The sequence below is a fragment of the Chiloscyllium punctatum genome, chromosome 12 (assembly GCF_047496795.1).
Source record: "Chiloscyllium punctatum isolate Juve2018m chromosome 12, sChiPun1.3, whole genome shotgun sequence".
Classification (NCBI taxonomy): Eukaryota; Metazoa; Chordata; class Chondrichthyes; order Orectolobiformes; family Hemiscylliidae; genus Chiloscyllium; species Chiloscyllium punctatum.
Genome location: NC_092750.1, coordinates 74319663 through 74335897, shown reverse-complemented (window position 1 = coordinate 74335897; position 16235 = coordinate 74319663). Strand labels below are relative to the sequence as shown.

The following is a 16235-nucleotide window of genomic DNA, read 5'->3' as shown; positions in this document are numbered from 1 at the left end:
ACAGTGGCCCCAGGGACTGGTGTGTCTACTGGACACTGCCACAGTGGCCCCAGGTTCTGGTGTGTCTACAGGGCACTGTCACAGTGGCCCCAGGGACTGGTGTGTCTACTGGACACTGCCACAGTGGCCCCAGGTTCTGGTGTGTCTACAGGACACTGTCACAGTGGCCCCAGGGTCTGGTGTGTCTACTGGACACTGCCACAGTGGCCCCAGGGTCTGGGGTGTCTACTGGACACTGCCACAGTGGCCCCAGGGTCTTGCTGTGTCTACAGAACACTGTCACAGTGCCCCCAGGGTCTGGGGTGTCTACAGGACACTGTCACAGTGGCCCCAGGGTCTGGTGTGTCTACAGAACACTGTCACAGTGGCCCCAGGGTCTGGTGTGTCTACAGGACACTGTCACAGTGGCCCCAGGGTCTGGTGTGTCTACAGAACACTGCCACAGTAGGCCCAGGGTCTGGTGTGTCTACAGGACACTGTCACAGTGGCCCCAGGGTCTGGTGTGTCTACAGGACACTGTCGGTGTGGCCCCAGGGTCTGGTGTGTCTACAGGACACTGTCACAGTGGCCCCAGGGTCTTGCTGTGTCTACAGAACACTGTCACAGTGGCCCCAGGGTCTGGTGTGTCTACAGGACACTGTCACAGTGGCCCCAGGGTCTGGTGTGTCTACAGAACACTGTCACAGTGGCCTCAGGGTCTGGTGTGTCTACAGGGCACTGTCACAGTGCCCCCAGGGTCTGGTGTGTCTACAGGACACTGTCACAGTGGCCACAGGGTCTGGTGTGTCGACAGGGCACTGTCACAGTGCCCCCAGGGTCTGGTGTGTCTACAGGACACTGTCACAGTGGCCACAGGGTCTGGTGTGTCTACAGGACACTGTCGCAGTGGCCCCAGGGTCTGGTGTGTCTACAGGACACTGTCACAGTGGCCACAGGGTCTGGTGTGTCTACAGGGCACTGTCACAGTGCCCCCAGGGTCTGGTGTGTCTACAGGACACTGTCACAGTGGCCACAGGGTCTGGTGTGTCTACAGGGCACTGTCACAGTGCCCCCAGGGTCTGGTGTGTCTACAGGACACTGTCACAGTGGCCACAGGGTCTGGTGTGTCTACAGGGCACTGTCACAGTGCCCCCAGGGTCTGGTGTGTCTACAGGACACTGTCACAGTGACCCCAGGGTCTGGTGTGTCTACAGAACACTGTCACAGTGGCCCCAGGGTCTGGTGTGTCTACAGGGCACTGTCACAGTGCCCCCAGGGTCTGGTGTGTCTACAGGACACTGTCACAGTGGCCACAGGGTCTGGTGTGTCTACAGGGCACTGTCACAGTGCCCCCAGGGTCTGGTGTGTCTACAGGACACTGTCACAGTGACCCCAGGGTCTGGTGTGTCTACAGAACACTGTCACAGTGTCCCCAGGGTCTTGCTGTGTCTACAGAACACTGTCACAGTGGCCCCAGGGTCTGGTGTGTCTACAGGGCACTGTCACAGTGGCCCCAGGGTCTGGGGTGTCTACAGGGCACTGTCACAGTGGCCCCAGGGTCTGGTGTGTCTACAGAACACTGTCACAGTGGCCCCAGGGTCTTGCTGTGTCTACAGAACACTGTCACAGTGGCCCCAGGGTCTTGCTGTGTCTACAGAACACTGTCACAGTGGCCCCAGGGTCTGGGGTGTCTACAGGACACTGTCACAGTGGCCACAAGGTCTGGGGTGTCTACTGAACACTGTCACAGTGGCCCCAGGGTCTGGGGTGTCTACAGAACACTGTCACAGTGGCCCCAGGGTCTTGCTGTGTCTACAGAACACTGTCACAGTGGCCCCAGGGTCTGGGGTGTCTACAGGACACTGTCACAGTGGCCACAAGGTCTGGGGTGTCTACTGAACACTGTCACAGTGGCCCCAGGGTCTGATGTGTCTACAGAACACTGTCACAGTGCCCCCAGGGTCTGGGGTGTCTACAGAACACTGTCACAGTGGCCCCAGGGTCTGGTGTGTCTACAGGACACTGTCACAGTGGCCCCAGGGTCTGGGGTGTCTACAGGGCACTGTCACAGTGGCCCCAGGGTCTGGTGTGTCTACAGAACACTGTCACAGTGGCCCCAGGGTCTTGCTGTGTCTACAGAACACTGTCACAGTGGCCCCAGGGTCTTGCTGTGTCTACAGAACACTGTCACAGTGGCCCCAGGGTCTGGGGTGTCTACAGGACACTGTCACAGTGGCCACAAGGTCTGGGGTGTCTACTGAACACTGTCACAGTGGCCCCAGGGTCTGGGGTGTCTACAGGACACTGTCACAGTGGCCCCAATGTCTGGGGTGTCTACAGGACACTGTCACAGTGGCCCCAGTGTCTGCGGTGTCTACAGGACACTGTCAGTGTGGCCCCAGGGTCTGGTGTGTCGACAGAACACTGTCACAATGGCCCCAGGGTCTGGGGTGTCTACAGGACACTGTCACAGTGGCCCCAGGGTCTGGTGTGTCTACAGAACACTGTCACAGTGGCCCCAGGGTCTGGGGTGTCTACAGAACACTGTTACAGTGCCCCCAGGGTCTGGTGTGTCTACAGGACACTGTCACAGTGGCCCCAGGATCTGGGGTCTCTACAGAACACGGTTACAGTGTCCCCAGGGTCTGGTGTGTCTACAGAACACTGTCGCAGTGGCCCCAGGGTCTGGTGTGTCTACAGAACACTGTCACAGTGGCCCCAGGGTCTGGTGTGTCTACAGGACACTGTCACAGTGGCCCCTGGGTCTGGTGTGTCTACAGAACACTGTCACAGTGGCCCCAGGGTCTGGTGTGTCTACAGAACACTGTCACAATGGCCCCAGGGTCTGGTGTGTCTACAGGACACTGTCACAGTGTCCCCAGGTTCTGCTGTGTCTACAGGACACTGTCACAGTGGCCCCAGGGTCTGCTGTGTCTATAGAACACTGTCACAATGGCCCCAGGGTCTGGTGTCTCTACAGAACACTGTCACCGTGGCCCCAGGGTCTGGTGTGTCTACAGAACACTGTCGCAGTGGCCCCAGGGTCTGGTGTGTCTACAGAACACTGTCGCAGTGGCCCCAGGGTCTGGGGTGTCTACAGGACACTGTCACAGTGGCCCCAGGGTCTGGTGTGTCTACAGAAAAATGTCACAGTGACCCCAGGGTCTGGTGTGTCTACAGAACACTGTCACAGTGGCCCTAGGGTCTGGTGTGTCTACAGGACACTGTCACAGTGGCCCCAGGGTCTGGTGTGTCTACAGGACACTGTCACAGTGTCCCCAGGGTCTGGTGTGTCTACAGGACACTGTCACAGTGCCCCCAGGGTCTGGTGTGTCTACAGGACACTGTCACAGTGGCCCCAGGGTCTGGTGTGTCTACAGAACACTGTCACAGTGGCCCCAGGGTCTGGTGTGTCTACAGAACACTGTCACAGTGGTCCCAGTGTCTGGGGTGTCTACAGGACACTGTCGGTGTGGCCCCAGGGTCTGGTGTGTCTACAGAACACTGTCACAGTGGCCCCAGGGTCTGGTGTGTTTACAGAACACTGTCACAGTGACCCCAGGGTCTGGTGTGTCTACAGGACACTGTCACAGTGACCCCAGGGTCTGGGGTGTCTATAGAACACTGTCACAGTGGCCCCAGGGTCTGCTGTGTCTACAGAACACTGTCACAGTGGCCCCAGGGTCTGGTGTGTCTACAGGACACTGTCACAGTGGCCCCAGGGTCTGGTGTGTCTACAGGACACTGTCACAGTGGCCCCAGGGTCTGGTGTGTCTACAGGACACTGTCACAGTGACCCCAGGGTCTGGGGTGTCTATAGAACACTGTCACAGTGGCCCCAGGGTCTGCTGTGTCTACAGAACACTGTCACAGTGGCCCCAGGGTCTGGGGTGTCTACAGGACACTGTCACAGTGACCCCAGGGTCTGGGGTGTCTATAGAACACTGTCACAGTGGCCCCAGGGTCTGCTGTGTCTATAGAACACTGTCACAGTGGCCCCAGGGTCTTGTGTCTTGGGCGGCACGGTGGCACAGTGGTTAGCACTGTTGCCTCACAGCGCCAGAGATCCGGGTTCAATTCCCGCCTCAGGTGACTAACTGTGTGGAGTTTGCACGTTCTCCCCGTGTCTGCGTGGGTTTCCTCCGGGTGCTCCGGTTTCCTCCCACAGTCCAAAGATGTGCAGGTTAGGTGAATTGGCCATGCTAAATTGCCCCTAGTGTTAGGTAAGGGGTAAATGTAGGGATATGGGTGGGTTGCGCTTCGGCGGGGCGGTGTGGACTTGTTGGGCCGAAGGGCCTGTTTCCACACTGTAAGTAATCTAATCTAATCTAATCTAGAACACTGTCACAGTGGCCCCAGGGTCTGGTGTGTCTACAGAACACTGTCACAGTGGCCCCAGGGTCTGGTGTGTCTACAGGACACTGTCACAGTGGCCTCAGGTTCTGGGGTGTATACAGGACACTGTCACAGTGGCCCCAGGGTCTGGTGTGTCTACAGGACACTGTCACAGTGGCCCCAGGGTCTGGGGTGTCTACAGGACACTGTCGCAGTGGCCCCAGGGTCTGGTGTGTCTACAGGACACTGTCACAGTGGCCCCAGGGTCTGGTGTGTCTACAGGACACTGTCACAGTGGCCCCAGGGTCTGGTGTGTATACAGGACACTGTCACAGTGGCCCCAGGGTCTGGTGTGTCTACAGGACACTGTCACAGTGGCCCCAGGGTCTGGTGTGTATACAGGACACTGTCACAGTGGCCCCAGGGTCTGGTGTGTCTACAGGACACTGTCACAGTGGCCCCAGGGTCTGGTGTGTCTACAGGACACTGTCACAGTGGCCCCAGGGTCTGGTGTGTCTACAGAACACTGTCACAGTGGCCCCAGGGTCTGGGGTGTCTACAGGACACTGTCACAGTGGCCCCAGGGTCTGGGGTGTCTACAGGACACTGCCACAGTGGCCCCAGGGTCTGGTGTGTCTACAGGACACTGTCACAGTGGCCCCAGGTTCTGGGGTGTCTACAGAACACTGTCACAGTGGCCCCAGGGTCTGGTGTGTCTACAGGACACTGTCACAGTGGCCCCGGGGTCTGGTGTGTCTACAGAACACTGTCACAGTGGCCCCAGGGTGTGGTGTCTCTACAGAACACTGTCACAGTGGCCCCAGGGTCTGATGTGTCTACAGGACACTGTCACAGTGGCCCCAGGGTCTGATGTGTCTACAGGACACTGTCACAGTGGCCCCAGGGTCTGGTGTGTCTACAGAACACTGTCACAGTGGCCCCAGGGTCTGATGTGTCTACAGGACACTGTCACAGTGGCCCCAGGGTCTGGTGTGTCTACAGGACACTGTCACAGTGCCCCCAGGGTCTGGTGTGTCTACAGAACACTGTCACAGTGGCCCCAGGGTCTGGTGTGTCTACAGGACACTGTCACAATGGCCCCAGGGTCTGGTGTGTCTACAGGACACTGTCACAGTGGCCCCAGGGTCTGGGGTGTCTACAGGACACTGTCACAGTGGCCCCAGGGTCTGGTGTGTCTACAGGACACTGTCACAGTGGCCCCAGTGTCTGGGGTGTCTACAGAACACTGTCACAGTGGCCCCAGGGTCTGGTGTGTCTACAGAACACTGTCACAGTGGCCCCAGGGTCTGGTGTGTCTACAGGACACTGTCACAGTGGCCCCAGGGTCTGGTGTGTCTACAGGACACTGCCACAGTGGCCCCAGGGTCTGGTGTGTCTACAGGACACTGTCACAGTGGCCCCAGGGTCTGGTGTGTCTACAGAACACTGTCACAGTGACCCCAGGGTCTGGTGTGTCTACAGGACACTGTCACAGTGGCCCCAGGGTCTGGTGTGTCTACAGGACACTGCCACAGTGGCCCCAGGGTCTGGTGTGTCTACAGGACACTGTCACAGTGGCCCCAGGGTCTGGTGTGTCTACAGAACACTGTCACAGTGCCCCCAGGGTCTGGTGTGTCTACAGAACACTGTCACAGTGGCCCCAGGGTCTGGTGTGTCTACAGGACACTGTCACAGTGGCCCCAGGGTCTGGTGTGTCTACAGGACACTGTCACAGTGGCCCCAGGGTCTGGTGTGTCTACAGGACACTGTCACAGTGGCCCCAGGGTCTGGTGTGTCTACAGAACACTGTCACAGTGGCCCCAGGGTCTGGTGTGTCTACAGGACACTGTCACAGTGGCCCCAGGGTCTGGTGTGTCTACAGGACACTGTCACAGTGGCCCCAGGGTCTGGTGTGTCTACAGAACACTGTCACAGTGGCCCCAGGGTCTGGTGTGTCTACAGGACACTGTCACAGTGGCCACAAGGTCTGGGGTGTCTACAGAACACTGTCACAGTGGCCACAAGGTCTGGTGTGTCTACAGGACACTGTCACAGTGGCCCCAGGGTCTGGTGTGTCTACAGAACACTGCCATAGTAGGCCCAGGGTCTTGCTGTGTCTACAGAACACTGTCACAGTGGCCACAAGGTCCGGTGTGTCTACAGAACACTGCCACAGTAGGCCCAGGGTCTGGTGTGTCTACAGGACACTGCCACAGTAGGCCCAGGGTCTGGTGTGTCTACAGAACACTGTCACAGTGGCCCCAGGGTCTGGGGTGTCTACAGGACACTGTCACAGTGGCCCCAGTGTCTGGGGTGTCTACAGGACACTGTCACAGTGGCCCCAGTGTCTGGTGTGTCGACAGAACACTGTCACAATGGCCCCAGGGTCTGGGGTGTCTACAGGACACTGTCACAGTGTCCCCAGGGTCTGGGGTGTCTACAGGACACTGTCACAGTGGCCTCAGGATCTTGCTGTGTCTACAGAACACTGTCACAGTGACCCCAGAGTCTGGGGTGTCGACAGGACACTGTCACAGTGGCCCCAGTGTCTGGTGTGTCTACAGAACACTGTCACAGTGACCCCAGGGTCTGGTGTGTCTACAGAACACTGTCACAGTGGCCCTAGGGTCTGGTGTGTCGACAGGACACTGTCACAGTGCCCCCAGGGTCTGGTGTGTCTACAGGACACTGTCACAGTGCCCCCAGGGTCTGGTGTGTCTACAGGACTCTGTCACAGTGTCCCCAGGGTCTGGTGTGTCTACAGGACACTGTCACAGTGGCCCCAGGGTCTGGTGTGTCTACATGACACTGTCGGTGTGGCCCCAGGGTCTGGGGTGTCTACAGAACACTGTCACAGTGGCCCCAGGGTCTGGTGTGTCTACAGAACACTGTCACAGTGGCCCCAGGGTCTGGTTTGCCTACAGGACACTGTCACAGTGGCCCCAGGGTCTGGTGTGTCTACAGGACACTGTCACAGTGGCCCCAGGGTCTGATGTGTCTACAGGGCACTGTCACAGTGGCCCCAGGGTCTGGTGTGTCTACTGGACACTGCCACAGTGGCCCCAGGTTCTGGTGTGTCTACAGGACACTGTCAGTGTGGCCCCAGGGTCTGGTGTGTCTACTGGACACTGTCACAGTGCCCCCAGGGTCTGGGGTGTATACAGGACACTGTCACAGTCGCCCCAGGGTCTGGTGTGTCTACAGGACACTGTCACAGTGGCCCCAGGGTCTGGGGTGTCTACAGGGCACTGTCACAGTGGCCCCAGGGTCTGGTGTGTCTACAGAACACTGCCACAGTAGGCCCAGGGTCTGGTGTGTCTATAGAACACTGTCACAGTGGCCCCAGGGTCTTGTGTCTCTACAGAACACTGTCACAATGGCCCCAGGGTCTGGTGTGTCTACAGAACACTGTCGCAGTGGCCCCAGGGTCTGGTGTGTCTACAGGACACTGTCGCAGTGGCCCCAGGGTCTGGGGTGTCTACAGGACACTGTCACAGTGGCCTCAGGGTCTTGCTGTGTCTACAGAACACTGTCACAGTGACCCCAGGGTCTGGTGTGTCTACAGGACACTGTCACAGTGACCCCAGGGTCTGGGGTGTCGACAGGACACTGTCACAGTGGTCCCAGGGTCTGGTGTGTCTACAGAACACTGTCACAGTGACCCCAGGGTCTGGTGTGTCTACAGGACACTGTCACAGTGACCCCAGGGTCTGCTGTGTCTACAGAACACTGTCACAGTGGCCCCAGGGTCTGGTGTGTCTACAGAACACTGTCACAATGGCCCCAGGGTCTGGTGTGTCTACAGGACACTGTCACAGTGGCCCCAGGTTCTGCTGTGTCTACAGGACACTGTCACAGTGCCCCCAGGGTCTGCTGTGTCTATAGAACACTGTCACAGTGGCCCCAGGGTCTGCTGTGTCTACAGAACACTGTCACAGTGGCCCCAGGGTCTTGTGTCTCTACAGAACACTGTCACAATGGCCCCAGGGTCTGGTGTCTCTACAGAACACTGTCACAGTGGCCCCAGGGTCTGGTGTGTCTACAGGACACTGTCGCAGTGGCCCCAGGGTCTGGGGTGTCTACAGGACACTGTCACAGTGGCCTCAGGGTCTTGCTGTGTCTACAGAACACTGTCACAGTGACCCCAGGGTCTGGGGTGTCGACAGGACACTGTCACAGTGGCCCCAGGGTCTGGTGTGTCTACAGAAAAATGTCACAGTGACCCCAGGGTCTGGTGTGTCTACAGAACACTGTCACAGTGGCCCTAGGGTCTGGTGTGTCTACAGGACACTGTCACAGTGCCCCCAGGGTCTGGTGTGTCTACAGGACACTGTCACAGTGCCCCCAGGGTCTGGTGTGTCTACAGGACACTGTCACAGTGTCCCCAGGGTCTGGTGTGTCTACAGGACACTGTCACAGTGGCCCCAGGGTCTGGTGTGTCTACAGGACACTGTCACAGTGGCCCCAGGGTCTTGTGTCTCTACAGAACACTGTCACAGTGGCCCCAGGGTCTGGTGTGTCTACATGACACTGTCGGTGTGGCCCCAGGGTCTGGGGTGTCTACAGAACACTGTCGCAGTGGCCCCAGGGTCTGGTGTGTTTACAGAACACTGTCACAATGGCCCCAGGGTCTGGTGTGTCTACAGGACACTGTCACAGTGGCCCCAGGGTCTGATGTGTCTACGGGGCACTGTCACAGTGGCCCCTGGGTCTGGGGTGTCTACAGGGCACTGTCACAGTGGCCCCAGGGACTGGTGTGTCTACTGGACACTGCCACAGTGGCCCCAGGTTCTGGTGTGTCTACAGGGCACTGTCACAGTGGCCCCAGGGACTGGTGTGTCTACTGGACACTGCCACAGTGGCCCCAGGTTCTGGTGTGTCTACAGGACACTGTCACAGTGGCCCCAGGGTCTGGTGTGTCTACTGGACACTGCCACAGTGGCCCCAGGGTCTGGTGTGTCTACAGGACACTGTCACAGTGGCCCCAGGGTCTGGTGTGTCTACTGGACTCTGTCACAGTGGCCCCAGGGTCTGGTGTGTCTACAGAACACTGTCACAGTGGCCCCAGGGTCTGGTGTGTCTACTGGACACTGCCACAGTGGCCCCAGTGTCTGGGGTGTCTACAGGACACTGTCACAGTGGCCCCAGGGACTGGTGTGTCTACAGGACACTGTCACAGTGGGCCCAGGGTCTGGTGTGTCTACAGGACACTGTCACAGTGGCCCCAGGGTCTGGGGTGTCTACAGAACACTGTCACAGTGGGCCCAGGGTCTGGTGTGTCTACAGAACACTGTCACAGTGGCCACAAGGTCTGGTGTGTCTACAGAACACTGTCACAGTGGTCCCAGGGTCTGGGGTGTCTACAGAACACTGTCACAGTGGCCCCAGGGTCTGGGGTGTCTACAGGGCACTGTCACAGTGGCCACAGGGTCTGGTGTGTCTACAGGACACTGTCACAGTGGCCCCAGGGTCTGGTGTGTCTACAGAACACTGCCATAGTAGGCCCAGGGTCTTGCTGTGTCTACAGAACACTGTCACAGTGGCCACAAGGTCCGGTGTGTCTACAGAACACTGCCACAGTAGGCCCAGGGTCTGGTGTGTCTACAGAACACTGTCACAGTGGCCCCAGGGTCTGGGGTGTCTACAGAACACTGTCACAGTGACCCCAGGGTCTGGGGTGTCTACAGGACACTGTCACAGTGGCCCCAATGTCTGGGGTGTCTACAGGACACTGTCACAGTGGCCCCAGTGTCTGCGGTGTCTACAGGACACTGTCAGTGTGGCCCCAGGGTCTGGTGTGTCGACAGGACACTGTCACAGTGTCCCCAGGGTCTGAGGTATCTACAGGACACTGCCACAGTGGCCCCAGGGTCTGGAGTGTCGACAGAACACTGTCAGTGTGGCCCCAGGGTCTGGGGTGTCTACAGGACACTGTCGCAGTGGCCCCAGGATCTGGTGTCTCTACAGAACACTGTTACAGTGCCCCCAGGGTCTGGTGTGTCTACTGGACACTGCCACAGTGGCCCCAGGTTCTGGTGTGTCTACAGGACACTGTCACAGTGGCCCCAGGGTCTGGTGTGTCTACTGGACACTGCCACAGTGGCCCCAGGGTCTGGTGTGTCTACAGGACACTGTCACAGTGGCCCCAGGGTCTGGTGTGTCTACTGGACTCTGTCACAGTGGCCCCAGGGTCTGGTGTGTCTACAGAACACTGTCACAGTGGCCCCAGGGTCTGGTGTGTCTACTGGACACTGCCACAGTGGCCCCAGTGTCTGGGGTGTCTACAGGACACTGTCACAGTGGCCCCAGGGACTGGTGTGTCTACAGGACACTGTCACAGTGGGCCCAGGGTCTGGTGTGTCTACAGGACACTGTCACAGTGGCCCCAGGGTCTGGGGTGTCTACAGAACACTGTCACAGTGGGCCCAGGGTCTGGTGTGTCTACAGAACACTGTCACAGTGGCCACAAGGTCTGGTGTGTCTACAGAACACTGTCACAGTGGTCCCAGGGTCTGGGGTGTCTACAGAACACTGTCACAGTAGGCCCAGGGTCTGGTGTGTCTACAGAACACTGCCACAGTGGCCCCAGGGTCTGGGGTGTCTACAGGGCACTGTCACAGTGGCCACAGGGTCTGGTGTGTCTACAGGACACTGTCACAGTGGCCCCAGGGTCTGGTGTGTCTACAGAACACTGCCATAGTAGGCCCAGGGTCTTGCTGTGTCTACAGAACACTGTCACAGTGGCCACAAGGTCTGGGGTGTCTACTGAACACTGTCACAGTGGCCACAAGGTCCGGTGTGTCTACAGAACACTGCCACAGTAGGCCCAGGGTCTGGTGTGTCTACAGAACACTGTCACAGTGGCCCCAGGGTCTGGTGTGTCTACAGAACACTGTCACAGTGACCCCAGGGTCTGGGGTGTCTACAGGACACTGTCACAGTGGCCCCAATGTCTGGGGTGTCTACAGGACACTGTCACAGTGGCCCCAGTGTCTGCGGTGTCTACAGGACACTGTCAGTGTGGCCCCAGGGTCTGGTGTGTCGACAGGACACTGTCACAGTGTCCCCAGGGTCTGAGGTATCTACAGGACACTGCCACAGTGGCCCCAGGGTCTGGAGTGTCGACAGAACACTGTCAGTGTGGCCCCAGGGTCTGGGGTGTCTACAGGACACTGTCGCAGTGGCCCCAGGATCTGGTGTCTCTACAGAACACTGTTACAGTGCCCCCAGGGTCTGGTGTGTCTACAGGACACTGTCACAGTGGCCCCAGGGTCTGGTGTGTCTACAGAACACTGTCACAGTGGCCCCAGGGTCTGGTGTGTCTACAGAACACTGTCACAATGGCCCCAGGGTCTGGTGTGTCTACAGGACACTGTCACAGTGTCCCCAGGTTCTGCTGTGTCTACAGGACACTGTCACAGTGGCCCCAGGGTCTGCTGTGTCTATAGAACACTGTCACAGTGGCCCCAGGGTCTGCTGTGTCTACAGAACACTGTCACAGTGGCCCCAGGGTCTTGTGTCTCTACAGAACACTGTCACAATGGCCCCAGGGTCTGGTGTCTCTACAGAACACTGTCACCGTGGCCCCAGGGTCTGGTGTGTCTACAGAACACTGTCGCAGTGGCCCCAGGGTCTGGTGTGTCTACAGAACACTGTCGCAGTGGCCCCAGGGTCTGGGGTGTCTACAGGACACTGTCACAGTGGCCTCAGGGTCTTGCTGTGTCTACAGAACACTGTCACAGTGACCCCAGAGTCTGGGGTGTCGACAGGACACTGTCACAGTGGCCCCAGGGTCTTGTGTGTCTACAGAAAAATGTCACAGTGACCCCAGGGTCTGGTGTGTCTACAGAACACTGTCACAGTGGCCCTAGGGTCTGGTGTGTCTACAGGACACTGTCACAGTGGCCCCAGGGTCTGGTGTGTCTACAGGACACTGTCACAGTGTCCCCAGGGTCTGGTGTGTCTACAGGACACTGTCACAGTGCCCCCAGGGTCTGGTGTGTCTACAGGACACTGTCACAGTGGCCCCAGGGTCTGGTGTGTCTACAGAACACTGTCACAGTGGTCCCAGTGTCTGGGGTGTCTACAGGACACTGTCGGTGTGGCCCCAGGGTCTGGGGTGTCTATAGAACACTGTCACAGTGGCCCCAGGGTCTGGTGTGTTTACAGAACACTGTCACAGTGGTCCCAGTGTCTGGGGTGTCTACAGGACACTGTCGGTGTGGCCCCAGGGTCTGGGGTGTCTATAGAACACTGTCACAGTGGCCCCAGGGTCTGCTGTGTCTATAGAACACTGTCACAGTGGCCCCAGGGTCTTGTGTCTTGGGCGGCACGGTGGCACAGTGGTTAGCACTGTTGCCTCACAGCGCCAGAGATCCGGGTTCAATTCCCGCCTCAGGTGACTAACTGTGTGGAGTTTGCACGTTCTCCCCGTGTCTGCGTGGGTTTCCTCCGGGTGCTCCGGTTTCCTCCCACAGTCCAAAGATGTGCAGGTTAGGTGAATTGGCCATGCTAAATTGCCCCTAGTGTTAGGTAAGGGGTAAATGTAGGGATATGGGTGGGTTGCGCTTCGGCGGGGCGGTGTGGACTTGTTGGGCCGAAGGGCCTGTTTCCACACTGTAAGTAATCTAATCTAATCTAATCTAGAACACTGTCACAGTGACCCCAGGGTCTGCTGTGTCTACAGGACTCTGTCACAGTGGCCCCAGGGTCTGGTGTGTCTACAGGACACTGTCACAGTGGCCCCAGGGTCTGGTGTGTCTACAGGACACTGTCACAGTGGCCCCAGGGTCTGGTGTGTCTACAGGACACTGTCACAGTGGCCCCAGGGTCTGGGGTGTCTACAGGACACTGTCACAGTGGCCCCAGGGTCTGGGGTGTCTACAGGACACTGCCACAGTGGCCCCAGGGTCTGGTGTGTCTACAGGACACTGTCACAGTGGCCCCAGGTTCTGGGGTGTCTACAGAACACTGTCACAGTGGCCCCAGGGTGTGGTGTCTCTACAGAACACTGTCACAGTGGCCCCAGGGTCTGGGGTGTCTACAGGACACTGTCACAGTGGCCCCGGGGTCTGGTGTGTCTACAGAACACTGTCACAGTGGTCCCAGGGTCTGGTGTGTCACCAGGACACTGTCACAGTGGCCCCAGGTTCTGGGGTGTCTACAGAACACTGTCACAGTGGCCCCAGGGTCTGGGGTGTCTACAGGACACTGTCACAGTGACCCCAGGGTCTGGTGTGTCTACAGGACACTGTCACAGTGGCCCCAGGGTCTGATGTGTCTACAGAACACTGTCACAGTGGCCCCAGGGTCTGGTGTGTCTACAGGACACTGTCACAGTGGCCCCAGGGTCTGGTGTGTCTACAGAACACTGTCACAGTGGCCCCAGGGTCTGGGGTGTCTACAGGACACTGTCACAGTGGCCCCAGGGTCTGCTGTGTCTATAGAACACTGTCACAGTGGCCCCAGGGTCTGCTGTGTCTACAGAACACTGTCACAGTGGCCCCAGGGTCTGGTGTGTCTACAGGACACTGTCACAGTGGCCCCAGGGTCTGGTGTGTCTACAGGACACTGCCACAGTGGCCCCAGGGTCTGGTGTGTCTACAGGACACTGTCACAGTGGCCCCAGGGTCTGGTGTGTCTACAGGACACTGCCACAGTGGCCCCAGGGTCTGGTGTGTCTACAGGACACTGTCACAGTGGCCCCAGGGTCTGGTGTGTCTACAGGACACTGTCACAGTGGCCCTAGGGTCTGGTGTGTCTACAGGACACTGTCACAGTGGCCCCAGGGTCTGGTGTGTCTACAGGACACTGTCACAGTGGCCCCAGGGTCTGGTGTGTCTACAGAACACTGTCACAGTGCCCCCAGGGTCTGGTGTGTCTACAGGACACTGTCACAGTGGCCCCAGGGTCTGGTGTGTCTACAGGACACTGCCACAGTGGCCCCAGGGTCTGGTGTGTCTACAGGACACTGTCACAGTGGCCCCAGGGTCTGGTGTGTCTACAGAACACTGTCACAGTGCCCCCAGGGTCTGCTGTGTCTACAGGGCACTGTCACAGTGGCCCCAGGGTCTGGTGTGTCTACAGGACACTGTCACAGTGGCCCCAGGGTCTGGTGTGTCTACAGGACACTGTCACAGTGGCCCCAGGGTCTGGTGTGTCTACAGGACACTGTCACAGTGGCCCCAGGGTCTGGTGTGTCTACAGAACACTGTCACAGTGGTCCCAGGGTCTGGGGTGTCTACAGGACACTGTCACAGTGGCCCCAGGGTCTGGTGTGTCTACAGAACACTGTCACAGTGGCCCCAGGGTCTGGTGTGTCTACAGGACACTGTCACAGTGGCCCCAGGGTCTGGTGTGTCTACAGAACACTGTCACAGTGGTCCCAGGGTCTGGGGTGTCTACAGAACACTGTCACAGTGGCCCCAGGGTCTGGTGTGTCTACAGGACACTGTCACAGTGGCCCCAGGGTCTGGTGTGTCTACACGACACTGTTGCAGTTTCCTCAGGGTCTGGTTCATCTATAGGATAATGTCCCAGTGACTCCAGAGCCTTGTGTGTCTACAGGACGCTGTCACAGTCGCACAAAATCATAAAAATAAGCTGCAGGGGAGGCCATTTTGCCCTTTGAGGCTGTTCTACCATTCAGTGATCATGGCTGATTGCCGATCTCAGTACTGTATTCCTGCTTTCCCCCCATACTCCCTGAACACTTTAATATCAAAAAATGTATGAATGTCTCTCTTGAATGTACCCAGTGACTTTATATCGGGGAAAATTCTACAGGGACTGACCGTTTATCTTTCATCCAGAATCCCTGTCCACCTCGTAAACCGACCTTTCTTAGTTGGGGACCAAAACTGCACACAATATTCCAGGTGGAGACGCACCAAGGTCCTGTTTAACTACAGTACAACATCCCCACTTCTGAACTCAAATCATCTTTCAATGAAGGCCAATATACCATTTACCTTCATAATTACTTGCTGCCGGTCTGCTTTCATTGACTGGTGTGTGAGGACACTCAGATCCCTTTGTATATCCACTGTTCCAAATCTATCACCATTGAAATAATACTCTGCCCCAAAATGTAAAACCCCATATTTAATCACATTTTGCTGTGTCTGCCACGTGTTTATCCACTCATTCAATTTGTCCAAATCCTCTTGAAGCCTCCTTGCGTTCTGCTCACAATTCATAATCCCACTCTAGTTCTGTGTGGCCAGCAAATTTGGAAAAGTTGTATTTGGTTTCCCCCTTGCTGGTTATTTATGTATATCATAAACAGTTGGGGCCCACTAGTCAGGGTTTGCTGCTGAGAAAAATACCTGTTTACTCCCACCCTCTGTTTCTTGTTTATCAAACAGTTTTCAATCCATGATGAAGGGCTTTTGCCTGAAACGTTGATTTTGCTGCTCCTCGGATGCTGCCTGAACTGCTGTGCTCTTCCAGCACCACTAATCCAGTATTTGGTTTTCAGCATCTGCAGTCATTGTTTTTACCCAGTTTTCAATCCATGCCCATCCAACGTGGTTTACATTTTCCCACTGACTTCTTGTCGAGGAAATGTACCAAAAGTCTTTTTGAATCCCAAAAGTACCAATCCCAGACTCTGGTGTGTGTGTGTGCTGGATGACCTTTGGCTGAGATGGCGTTACGCTGCGGTCTCAAACACAGTTTCTATCAGAAAATTTCTTTTATTTCTGAGCTGTCTCATTTTTGCATCCTGCAGTGAGTGTACTGATAAGGAAACTGTTACTGGTATCTGTCCCAGTATGCATCCTGTCATGGCCTGCCTCAGTCTGTTTCTCTGTCCTGCGTGTCGTCCCAGTTTTGGTGCGTGCCTTGGTTTAGTTTGCCTTGCTGGTGCCAGTGTGCTCCCTGTCGCTGTGTTGTTTTGTACCTCATCCCTCCCTCTGTGC

General features: G+C 57.3%; 1 protein-coding gene across 7 annotated transcripts in view; it reads left to right on the top strand.

Moving 5' to 3' along the window:
- The window catches only part of LOC140483939 (transmembrane and coiled-coil domains protein 1-like), a 105065-nt gene that overhangs the window by 62460 nt on the left and 26370 nt on the right, over positions 1-16235 (top strand). The gene's annotated exons all lie outside the window — the stretch shown is intronic.